This window comes from Lampetra planeri, chromosome 14, assembly GCF_965212315.1.
Source record: "Lampetra planeri chromosome 14, kcLamPlan1.2.h2, whole genome shotgun sequence".
In the NCBI taxonomy this organism is placed as follows: Eukaryota; Metazoa; Chordata; class Hyperoartia; order Petromyzontiformes; family Petromyzontidae; genus Lampetra; species Lampetra planeri.
In genome coordinates, this window is record NC_136120.1 from 12,115,891 (window position 1) to 12,128,948 (window position 13,058).

A 13,058-nucleotide genomic window follows, 5' to 3' on the forward strand; every position below is an offset into this window, starting at 1 on the left:
CCTGTAAAAAATAAAACTGTGAACTCCAGGTGCATGGACCACGCAGGACACGGGTGACGATGCTGAGCTCGCGAGCGTGAGCAAGCAAGTTGTGGAGAAGGCGATTCACCGGGCGGTGCAGCAATACATGCAGGAGAAGGAGCAGCCCTCGTGAGCCAAGGAGATCAAGTGGAGCAACCTGGATCGTGACCCGACAGGACAGAGGTCAAAGATGGCCCAATGACGCTGCAGCCGACCCCACGTGGACAACTGAAATATCCTCCTCTTAATCGCGGATGTCCTGTATCGTCCCCGAGTCGAGCAAGAACAGACAGCAACCTTTGAGGAGTTATTTTTTTTATTAACAGGGGGGTCACGAAGCTTTGAACTTTAGCGTTGACTCCTCTGATGTGGTGGTGATAGACTTTCAAGTACTGCATCTGTTAAATATTAACAGTGCATTCAGGATTATTTGATCCAGATTTCTCATTTCTTTTTTTAATACAAGCTGTCAATATCAAGGGTGTTGGTCAGATGATTTAAAACAATCCAGCAGTTATTGTTTGTATTAAATCATGGTATTTTAACATTTGCCGTTTTATTACTGTATTACAATGCTTACCCTGCTATGTATTACATAATCACTGTCATACTAATTTACTGTCCTATGTCAATCCACTGCTCGATGAAGATCTCCACACACCATGTTGGTCACGGGGAATGTTTGACCATAATTGACCACAACAGTCAATGTGGGTTCATGCAGCCGAGCCTAGAATCAAACCGATTCATGTAGCCCTTACCACTAATGCTAGCTGTGGGCTGGGAATCGAACTCAGGTAGCCAGGCTCATAGCACAATGTGTGAACCACTTGCTCCACTTCACCCACTATTCTTGTTTGTGGAAATTAAACCTGGAAATATTTATTACACGTTCAATGGGAATCAATTACAGTGCGTGCAATTAGAAATATAGTAGCCTGTATATAAACACATTCCTGCGGAGGGAGCTGATAGGAACGTTGGGTTGCTCGGTCAATGGCCAGAGTCAACGGCGGCGTGGTGTATTCCGCAAATATGCCCGACTGTGAGGGCGGGCACAACTGGCGTGAGTAGGTTAAACTTTGAGTTTTATAAGGGCACCACGGGGTGACCAGCCCCTCCCCACCCAGCCCCACCCCTCCCACCCCCCACCCAGCCCCACCCTCCCCACCCAGCCCCTCTCCACCCTCCCCACCCAGCCCCTCCCCACCCTCCCCTCCCCACCCAGCCCCACCCTCCCCACCCAGCCCCTCCCCACCCTCCCCTCCCCACCCAGCCCCTCCCTCCCCACCCAGCCCCTCCCTGCATGACGAACGGACGGACACAATAATCCCCTGTGGGCTGGTGGAACCAGTGGATTCCTACCAGTATGATACATTTCACATACAGTGGTAGATTATAAAGCAATGTCATTGATATTTATTTTACATTGCATCTGTTCAAATCGTTATTCAATGACCGATTTATTGCACCGTAAACAAAATTAGGCTGCCTCTAACATATATATTCTGCCGTCAATACCAACATAAAAATCTAATTAATACGTTTAATCACAGAGGTTGAAAATACATTGGCGTCGTCTACACTTGGATAACAACATATATTTAGAAAAGTGCCAAGACCAGCGTGTGGGAATGTAAATAATTAAACAGTCAAGAGTCTGTTTCATTGCCAAAAAAAATCACTTTTAGGGCCATCAGCCAAACGCCCCCTCTCGTCCAATGTTTTCCATCAGTACTTTTAAGTACGCATCTCATCAGCAGTGTGTCTTCTTATTCCAGTCCCATGGCCTTTTGGACTCTTTCCCTCCACTGATATCTCCTTGCAGCAGCCTTTCCGCTGCTCTCCGCAGGTCACTGCACCTTTCAACTGTACTTGATCCAGTTCGATGTTTTATGTGTAACGTGTAGTCAAATCGTGGACTTCCTCTTCGCGTGAGCACCTGCAAGTCTTCCGCCCATCGCCATCCCTTGACAGCCGTTCACCAATTCTTCCTCTTCAATAGCAGGGTTGCGGCCGGTTAAAAACGAATTCTGCTGGGTTTACGTACTGTTATAGCCATCGTTGGGAGTTCGTTCCCCCCAAAGTAAAATAAAGAGAAGAATAATTGAAACTAATTGAATTTATTAACAGCTGAGTATGGTGTCAAAATTAACTGGGGCATGTGTGGTTAACAATTGCACTTAACGAATTTGAGTTTGACCACTTGACTGAGCCGAGCGACCGGGTATTTTGACCTCTGTGAGACTGCTAACAAGTAATGTGTATGCAATCTGTCAAACCGTAAGAACTATTCACACACCATTACACAATTTCCTAAGGCGATTAAACCAATCAAATTGATCGAAAGCATTACATTTTTTACGTCAAAGTATTATGCTAAGAAATTGCTAATTTTACACACATGCTTAACCGAAGCTATAAATTATAGTAAAATACAAAACATGATTTTACCGCTTATATGCTCGTGTACTGTTTTGTAGTAATTTGCATACTAATTCATTAGTTAACTCTTCACTCCCCTAACGATTTTATGAATTTTCATGATGCAGGGTCCCAGTTTAAATCAACAATAAATGTTTCTAATTTTACTATCTCACATGTAATGTTCTCTATTTCTCACCACCTCTGTACAGTTTTGTTATCCTAAATGTAATCCATTAACCTACATATACTACTCATAAAAAATTACGTAAATTGTGATACAATCAGCTCATATGATGGATGACAGTTTTACATCACACGATGTTTATGCTATCAATGGTGACGGCTCAGGAAGACCGTCACTCAGCAGTGGATTGATCATGGCTGATGATGATAATTTCTTAAAATAATCGATTCTCACATGCATTGTGAGCATAAAACATCAACTGTTAATTTGAAGCATCATTACATGCCTAATATGAATTCTACAAAAACATTATAAATGTGTATGAAAGTTGCATCACGCAGTGGATTTTTAAGGCAATTAACATGTAAGGCCATTTTCGCAATGCACTGCTGGATGACGGCCTCCCCATGCTGTGAGGGGCGTGGAGGATTATTCGGTCATACCCTCACCATGCTGATCAGTTCGAGTTGGTGAATGTGGGGACCAGACACATTGGAGCATTGTACAGTAACAACAATGGATTGTGTAGCATTGCCCCTTTCTGAGAACGTAACCCTGCAGCCCATACCACCTGTTTTATGCACGATGGACATCCATTAAAACACTGCCAGGGTCCGCCCTGCTTAGCTTCCAAGATCTGATGAAACTGGGTGCATTCTAGGGGATTTCATCTTAGAAAATGCAGCGTAAAGATGAACTACTCTTTGGAAACATGAGCTAGGATTTTTGAAATGTACGAAATAGCATTCACTAATGTGCCGATGAAAGAGCGATGAGATCGTTAGACCTGATTTTCTGTGTGAAGTACTGCTCCTAAACAGAGCTGCAAATAAACGAAATTGTGTTTTGTCTGCGTGTTGTGTAATTGTATACATTCAACTAATATCCAATTGAAGATAATGTGATCTATAAATGCGACCTTATACTGGTAGGAACGAAGTGGACCAGACCACCAATAGATTATATCGTCCGTCCGTCCGTCCGCCCGTCCGTCCGTCCGCCCGTCCGTCCGTCCGTGTATCAACATCGCCCCCTACTGCAAACACTTGGCATGACCCTGTCCGACAAGATGGCCGCCCGCTCCCCCTGCGATCTGTGAATTAAACAAGATGGCCGTCGCTTCCGGCGCCTCACGGCGAAACTTTTTGATCGACTGACTGGGCGAACTCATTTATTCTGGTGGGTGAACAGTGGCGGGGAGGGGTGGAGGAGGAATTGATGATAAAAACAAACTTGCACCATCGTTACAGCTGCCGCGACGAGAGATGTGGGAGGAGAAGCGGCGACCGCTGCCTTGCAGGTGAGAGGTGCGTGTGTGTGTGTGTGCGTGTGTATGCGCGTGTGTGTGCGTGTGTGTTTGCGTGCGTGCGTGTGTGTGTGTGTGTATATGTGTGACTGTGTGCGTGTGTGTGCGTGCGTGTGTGCGTGTCCGGCCCACTCGAGCGGCGTGATGAATGGGCGCTATTGGGCTTCGGATCGTTATTCACGGCGAACTGGAAGCGTAGCAACACAACTTCATTACGTGTGCGTGTGCGTGCGTGTGTGTGTGCGTGTGTACGTGTATGTGCGTGTGTGCGCGTATGTGCGTGTGTGTGTGTGCGTGTGTGTGCGGTCGATATCCCTGTACCGGTATTAGTATTATTCCTACCAGCCCACCCCGCAGGGTCCTGTTTCATGCATATTCGATAACGGCTGCATGTCCGCGCTCGGCAGCCAGAAGAGGCGGTTGGTGAGCATCATCATGGGAAAGTCGAGAGCAGCCAGGGTCAGGATGACCGTTGGGGTAATTCGTTGGGGTAATTAAGAGGGGAGGTTAAATTCAAAAGACCGGTATCTGCCAATCATAGAGGGATCTTGTGGAGAATGTTCTGGAAGGGGCAAAACGAGCCCGAGGGGCGATATGATGAAGACAGAAGACAAGAGAAGCTGAAGCCGGACCCGCCAAGCTAGTTAGAGTATTCTTGGGCGAGAGTAGTCCTGTGTGGACCTGGGTAGGCTAGGATAGGGTCGCTAGGGGCAAGCGCAGTCCGTACGTCGGCACGCTTAACGCCGCGGCTGCCGTGGTGTCGACCCACTGAGACCGCGAGACACGGCAGCTGAGAGGGGTGAGAAAATGAGAGTAGAGAATAGGATAGGGACGGAGCGAGTGAGGGAGCGAACGAGCAACGGACGGCGGATCCTCGGCATAACTAAAACAAGTGTTATAAAACAGATTGTAATAAAGTGGCCCGGGAAGAAGACAAGAAGTCGTCCATCTTTATTTACAACACTACGCATGTGTCGTGGCGTAACGCGCGGGGTTAGCAAAGAGAGGCTGCAACTGAGGTCGCGCAGAGGTAAGCGGGGAGAAGCAGTGATTGAGCGGGTGCATTTGGGGACTAACAGGTGCAAGCGTCGAGACATGGCTTAGGCACCGGTGAGGCGGCAGCAATAAGGGGGAGAAGCATTAATTAAGCGGGTGCATTTGGGGACGAACAGTTGCAAGCGCTGGAACACGTGGTCGACACTGGAGAGGCGAGAGATGGAGGCGATAAGAGAGAGAGCGCGTGCTGGAGGCACCATAGAGTTCGCAACAAGGGTGTGTGTGTGTTAGTGTAAGTGAGGAGCATGCACACTGGATGCAAGGTAAATAAAGTGACACGGGAGACAAGCTTGGAGTGTCCGTGTGAGTACTTCACTACACATGTATACAGCCCTTATGTTGGGCCACTTTCGGTCATAAGACATCAATGTGAGGGCCGCCACACATTTGAAACCATTGGGTGTGACAGCATTATGGGGTATTTCCACATTTATGTATTGTCAGGGACCGCCAGTGGCCCGCAGGCCTTGCAATGAAGAACACTGCATTATGTCAATCCACTGATGTGGGTAATTTGGTCATACTTCATCCCACTAGCCATTGCAGGTCGTGAAGGCAGGGAGCATATAAGTACAACTATTATTGTTGCTGCCCACCGCGTAGCCCCATAGCCTAAAACGACATCTGTGCATGATGGTCACCCATTCAAGCATTATCCAGACTCAACTTTGCATATCTTCCGATATCTTATGAGATCAAGAACATTCTGGCTGATAAGGTCATATGCCATAGGCTATAAGCAGTATACATATTACTCTACATATGACATTCTAATGGGAATATATAAAATCTTCCTACGTATAAAAAAATATCCGAGGCCATGGTCCTCAAGATACAGCTTCGTTGGGCAGGGCACATCGCCAGGATGGAGAACCACCGCGTACCTAAGATTGTGCTGTATGGGGAACTGTCCTCTGGCCATCGCAACATAGGGGCACCACGAAAGCGATACAAAGACTCCCTGAAGAAGTCCCTCACTGCTTGCTGCATCGATCACCGTCAGTGGGCAACACAAGCAGCTGATCGCAACTCCTGGCGGCACACAGTCCACCAGGCCACCTCCTTCTTCGAAGATACCCGCAGGGCCCGTATGGAGGACAAAAGGAGGAAGAACCGTGACCCCTCAAGCACCCATCCCAGATCAGACCTATACTTGCAGCTGTTGTGGCAGGACCTGCTTGTCCCGCATAAGCCTGTTCAGCCGCCAGCTTGCCTGCAGAAGACGTGGATGTCCTTCCTAGATCTTCGTTCGCGAAGCCAAGCCATGATGATGATGATGATAAAAATATCAATAATTTCTGTTATTGCCACATTCACATTTGATCATAACAACTTTCACGTGATTATTGATTTTCTTGGCAGGAGGCATCACTGATTTCCAAATGAACCTTGAAGAATATAGGGTACAGTGTTTACATTTAGAACCCCTGCATTTTGCTAAGGGATTTATAGGCGTTTATAGATTTACACAGACGTGACAATGAACAAGGTCACTTTTGAAATATGCTTGCTTGTTGAAACGTATATTTAAAAGCAAAAAAAACACCATCACAGAGATGCACTGCAATAGACATTTACAGCCAAGGTTTTACGACACAATTTTGTTAACACGTTTAAAAAAATCATTACTCTGCCCAGGTTTATAACCATAATTGATGACAAATGGACGTAGCTTGGAAAGTTATTGTGGTAATATATTCATGATCTTGACTGAATGCATTGGACTGTGACCCAATTTAATTGCAGAGACGACCAGAGCTTTGGCAATTCTAAAAAAAATATTTTGAGCGTTGCTGACATTAATGAGTGAAATAATGTAAGCAATTCATTGTTGTGTATCCCCCACAGGAATTGCTGCTGCCACAGAAGTCAGAGGTCATGCAAATATATTTTTCAACAGGATACCATGAATGCAAACGTGCATATAGTGTTCCGTCAAAAATTTACACGTTTGAACATTCTTTTTCATGTGCATGGAGAGCACATTTTGTCAATCCACGGATAGATAAAGACCTCCCCCGTTGCTATAGAAGGTCATGGAGGTTATATGACCATACTTCACCACGCTGGTCAGTGTCGGTTGGTGAAGGTGTGCGAGCATACACATTATCGTACTGCGGCAAATTACAACATCTATTACTGGTAGGAACCTCCTGGTTACACCAGCCCACAGGGGATGATTGTGTCCGTCCATCGTGCAGCGAGGGGCTGGGTGGGGAGGGAGGGGCTGGGTGGGGAGGGGAGGGTGGGGAGGGCTGGGTGGGGAGGGTGGGGATGGGTGGGGAGGGGAGGGTGGGGAGCGGCTGGGTGGGGAGGGTGGGGAGGGGAGGGTGGGGCTGAGTGGGGGGTGGGAGGGGTGGGGCTGGATGGGGAGGGGCTGGTCACCACGTGGTGCCCTTATAAAACTCAACGTTTAACCTAATCACGCCGGCTTGTGCCCGCCCTCACAGTCGGGCATATTTGCGGAATACACCACGCCGCCGTTGACCCTGGCCATTGACCGAGCAACCCAACGTTCCTACCAGCTCCCTCCGCAGGAATATGTTTTATGCGTGGTGGTCGCTCATGAAATTAGTATTCAGGCTTAAGCCAGCTTATCTTTCAAGATCTGACTAGATTTGCTGCATTCTGGGTTCTTTCGTCACAGGGAACTCCCCTGATGTAAGCTCACAAATATAGCAATAAGTGTCATGTTGTTGTTCCAGAAAGCTTTCCACCTTTTTTATTAACACCTGAAAACCTCTTCCAATTACTGGACTGTAAATTGCATCTCAACATTTCTATTTATAGCTCACTTGATTAAAGTGTACAGACGCTTTTAACCAACGTGAAACATGTACAGTATTTAATATATCACAGCAATAATGCTAATAAGATTTTGAATTTTTTCTGCCTGGAGGTTGCTATATGTTGCTATAATTAGAATACTTGGCTTAATATTTTTTACACATTATTTAGGTATTTGTAATTACACTACAGTATTAACACAATTTACAGAGGGCTTTCATGAAACGTCCAAAACCAACTTAAACCTTTTAGAGTAAAAAAACACAACCAAGTGCAAACTCACTGACACTAAGACTCCTTTTTTCAAGGGACGTGGCCAGGTGGCAGCACAGAAAGTGCATTTCTTGACCCATTTGTTTAGTCCTGTGAGTATTCTTCCTTTAAATAAACGATGAGTTTTCTCCAGGTGCTCCTCGTGTTTTCCAACACTAAACACTCTACATGTTAAAAGGAAATGGCCAAACATCCTAAGGGGAAACCCTCCTGGAAAAAAAGTATTGAAACTTATTGAGGCTTTTATGGCTACTTAAATGCGATGCCATTTAAAATGACTATTTTAAGATAACGGCTTCCTGACGTGCTAAATGTGACGGTCATAAGTTCATATATCAGGGTTACTTCAGCCCAGAATTCTTCGATCAAGATATTAGATATCACTTTGTGAGGAGTCAACAGTGGGTTTTCAATGTGTCAATTGGCCACTTGCCAGGGGAATGTGGACTTTCCAACAGCCGATCCCTCCAACAAAAATAAACCCCCATCCAATTCCAATTTAAAGACAGCCACCGTTATAGAATGTGGTATATGTGTAGCGAGTCCAACTGAGTTGCAGACGTTCTTTAGAGGCAACACTTTTATTGTAACATCAACCCGCTAACACAAAGGGGTAACTGCCCCTTCACCAGATACAGCCTAGGGTGGTGACCACCCAGCTAACTACTCTATACGTCGGAGTTACAGCTACGAAGGGTCAGACCCTCACTCGGGTCCCCGACCACGTGTTGATGCCTCGTAAGAGGTAGAACTTCCAGCTTGTAGACTTTACCGAAAGAACTAAGAGTAAGCTTCCAGCTTGTAGACATAGAGCTTCCAGCTTGTAGACATAGAGCTTCCAGCTTGTAGACGTGGAGCTTCCAGCTTGTAGACGTGGAGCTTCCAGCTTGTAGATGTGGAGCTTCAGCTTGTAGACGTGGAGCTTCCAGCTTGTAGATGTGGAGCTTCAGCTTGTAGACATAGAGCTTCCAGCTTGTAGACGTAGAGCTTCCAGCTTGTAGATGTGGAGCTTCCAGCTTGTAGACGTGGAGCTTCCAGCTTGTAGACGTGGAGCTTCCAGTTTGTAGACGTGGAGCTTCCAGCTTGTAGATGTGGAGCTTCCAGCTTGTAGACGTGGAGCTTCCAGCTTGTAGATGTGGAGCTTCCAGCTTGTAGACGTGGAGCTTCCAGCTTGTAGACGTGGAGCTTCCAGTTTGTAGACGTGGAGCTTCCAGCTTGTAGACGTAGAGCTTCCAGCTTGTAGACGTGGAGCTTCCAGCTTGTAGACGCGGAGCTTCCAGTTTGTAGACATAGAGCTTCCAGCTTGTAGACGTAGAGCTTCCAGCTTGTAGACGTAGAGCTTCCAGCTTGTAGACGTGGAGCTTCCAGCTTGTAGACGTAGAGCTTCCAGCTTGTAGACGTAGAGCTTCCAGCTTGTAGACGTGGAGCTTCCAGCTTGTAGACGTGGAGCTTCCAGCTTGTAGACGTAGAGCTTCCAGCTTGTAGACGTGGAGCTTCCAGCTTGTAGACGTGGAGCTTCCAGCTTGTAGATGTGGAGCTTCCAGCTTGTAGACGTGGAGCTTCCAGCTTGTAGACGTAGAGCTTCCAGCTTGTAGATGTGGAGCTTCCAGCTTGTAGACGTAGAGCTTCCAGCTTGTAGACGTGGAGCTTCCAGCTTGTAGACGTGGAGCTTCCAGCTTGTAGACGTGGAGCTTCCAGCTTGTAGACGTGGAGCTTCCAGCTTGTAGACGTGGAGCTTCCAGCTTGTAGACGTGGAGCTTCCAGCTTGTAGATGTGGAGCTTCCAGCTTGTAGACATAGAGCTTCCAGCTTGTAGACGTGGAGCTTCCAGCTTGTAGACATAGAGCTTCCAGCTTGTAGACGTGGAGCTTCCAGCTTGTAGACGTAGAGCTTCCAGTTTGTAGACGTAGAGCTTCAGCTTGTAGATGTAGAGCTTCCAGTTTGTAGATGTGGAGCTCCAGCTTGTAGATGTAGAGCTTCCAGTTTGTAGACGTAGAGCTTCCAGCTTGTAGACGTAGAGCTTCCAGCTTGTAGATGTGGAGCTTCAGCTTGTAGATGTAGAGCTTCCAGCTTGTAGACGTAGAGCTTCCAGCTTGTAGACGTAGAGCTTCCAGCTTGTAGATGTAGAGCTTCCAGTTTGTAGACGTAGAGCTTCCAGCTTGTAGACGTGGAGCTTCCAGCTTGTAGATGTAGAGCTTCCAGCTTGTAGATGTAGAGCTTCCAGCTTGTAGACGTAGAGCTTCCAGCTTGTAGATGTAGAGCTTCCAGCTTGTAGACGTAGAGCTTCCAGCTTGTAGACATAGAGCTTCCAGCTTGTAGTCGTAGAGCTTCCAGCTTGTAGATGTAGAGCTTCCAGCTTGTAGATGTAGAGCTTCCAGCTTGTAGATATAGAGCTTCCAGCTTGTAGATGTAGAGCTTCCAGCTTGTAGACGTAGAGCTTCCAGCTTGTAGATATAGAGCTTCCAGCTTGTAGACGTAGAGCTTCCAGCTTGTAGATGTAGAGCTTCCAGCTTGTAGACGTAGAGCTTCCAGCTTGTAGATGTAGAGCTTCCAGCTTGTAGACGTAGAGCTTCCAGCTTGTAGATATAGAGCTTCCAGCTTGTAGATGTTGAGCTTCCAGCTTGTAGACGTGGAGCTTCCAGCTTGTAGATGTGGAGCTTCCAGCTTGTAGACGTGGAGCTTCCAGCTTGTAGATGTGGAGCTTCCAGCTTGTAGACGTGGAGCTTCCAGCTTGTAGACGTAGAGCTTCCAGCTTGTAGATGTAGAGCTTCCAGCTTGTAGACGTAGAGCTTCCAGCTTGTAGATGTTGAGCTTCCAGCTTGTAGAAGTGCAGCTTCCAGCTTGTAGATGTGGAGCTTCCAGCTTGTAGACATAGAGCTTCCAGCTTGTAGACATAGAGCTTCCAGCTTGTAGATGTAGAGCTTCCAGCTTGTAGACATAGAGCTTCCAGCTTGTAGACGTAGAGCTTCCAGCTTGTAGACGTAGAGCTTCCAGCTTGTAGACGTAGAGCTTCCAGCTTGTAGACGTAGAGCTTCCAGCTTGTAGACGTAGAGCTTCCAGCTTGTAGACGTAGAGCTTCCAGCTTGTAGACGTAGAGCTTCCAGCTTGTAGACGTAGAGCTTCCAGCTTGTAGACGTAGAGCTTCCAGCTTGTAGACATAGAGCTTCCAGCTTGTAGACGTAGAGCTTCCAGCTTGTAGATGTGGAGCTTCCAGCTTGTAGATGTGGAGCTTCCAGTTTGTAGACGTAGAGCTTCCAGCTTGTAGACGTAGAGCTTCCAGCTTGTAGACGTAGAGCTTCCAGCTTGTAGATGTGGAGCTTCAGCTTGTAGAATGCAGCGAGCCCGGTCCCTCTCAGGGACCCACCTTATATCCCCCCAGGTCGGGGCCGCTCCGCCCTTAGCCCTGCCCGCCTTCTCGAGCTTTCTAGCTGTCTCTCGATCCCTCTGGAGAGCTCTCCCCGGACACGTGATCACCCCCTAGCCCCACCCCCCTCCACCTGGGGGCCTCTCTGTGGACACTCCGGATCACGTGTCTATGGGGTCAACCAGAGTGCCATGTCCTGGGGCAACCCTGCTCCTGGGCTGACACTCTCCCACTCCCCCTGTGGGAGCCCGCACCGCACGCCATGCGTGGTGCCCGCACTATCCCAGCACTCACCAAGCCCCGCTGGGGCTGGTACCACAACCACCACGGGGTGTACGCGATGACGGTGCATCGCGAGAGGGCCGGCACCATGCAGTGACATCCCCGATGTCATTACATATTAACAGGGTTGTTTTTACATGTAGATGCCCCGACCGATTTATAACGGCCTTCTTACTTCTCAACGTTAATAACTGTACCTGTCTTGTGAAAATAATGGCTCCATACATCAAAGGGGGATTTAAAGATGTAACGAGTGTATTGGCATTGGTGGGAGACACGTGGGGGCTTTGAAAGTAAATGTTTTCTAAACATGCCTATTATTTTAGTGGAGTATCTATAAATGCAATGCCCTATGCAGCTATGCGCTGTAGGTCAGGGACTTGAGCATAAAATGTTGTTATTTACACATTAATAATGTAACGTACTAAAAATAAAGACCGGTTCCGCATCCACATTGTCACATTGCTTATTTATATACTGCATTTATATTACGTTAACATACCTGTCAACCCCTTATCAGTGCCCTACCTTATTACAGACCAATTCAGACCTTATTGGTCACCCCGTGCTCTTATAAATCTCAACGTTCATCCTACAAAGTCTGATCACAAGGGAGAAACACAAACAAATAGACAATAATTGTTTTTTCCCGTATTGAAACGGCTGTACGCCGTATGGACCTGAACACTCAATTTCCCTGTACAAGAATACGGGCAACCCGTATGAGTTGACAGGTATGGAAAGGGTAAAATATATTATTATATTTTCCATCATTTTGACACTACCAAAAAAAAAGTCCCATAGATATAATGTAATGCGTCGTCCATCAGGGCAAATCACCACCTTGAATTCTCTACCGAGTGTGACTACTCAACATACCGTGTCAACCCATACGGTTTACCCGTATTCTTGTACATGGAAATTGAGTTTTTTAAATCCATACGGCGTACAGCCGTTTCAATACGGGCAATTTTTTTTTTTATAAAACGTCTGTTTGTGTTTCTGCCTTGAGATGCGACTTGTCGGATGAACGTTATGATTTATAAGGGCACGGGGTGACCAATAATGTCTGAATTGGTCTGCAATAAGGTAGAGCACTGATAAAGGGGTGGACAGGTATGATTACACGTGGAAGTTGAATCCGTGTCGCATACGTTATAGGTAGGGTTACCACCCGTCCCGGTTTGACCCGGATAATCTGGGAGATTGGCATCAATATTTGTGCGGGATACGTTTATATGTACCGGATATATGATCGGTGGCTGAGAAATATCTCGGTTTGATCTTCAGTGGTGAAGGTGGCAACCCGTATTAATAGTTACTTGCATCGATTATTCAACATGCATAGCGCAATAATCG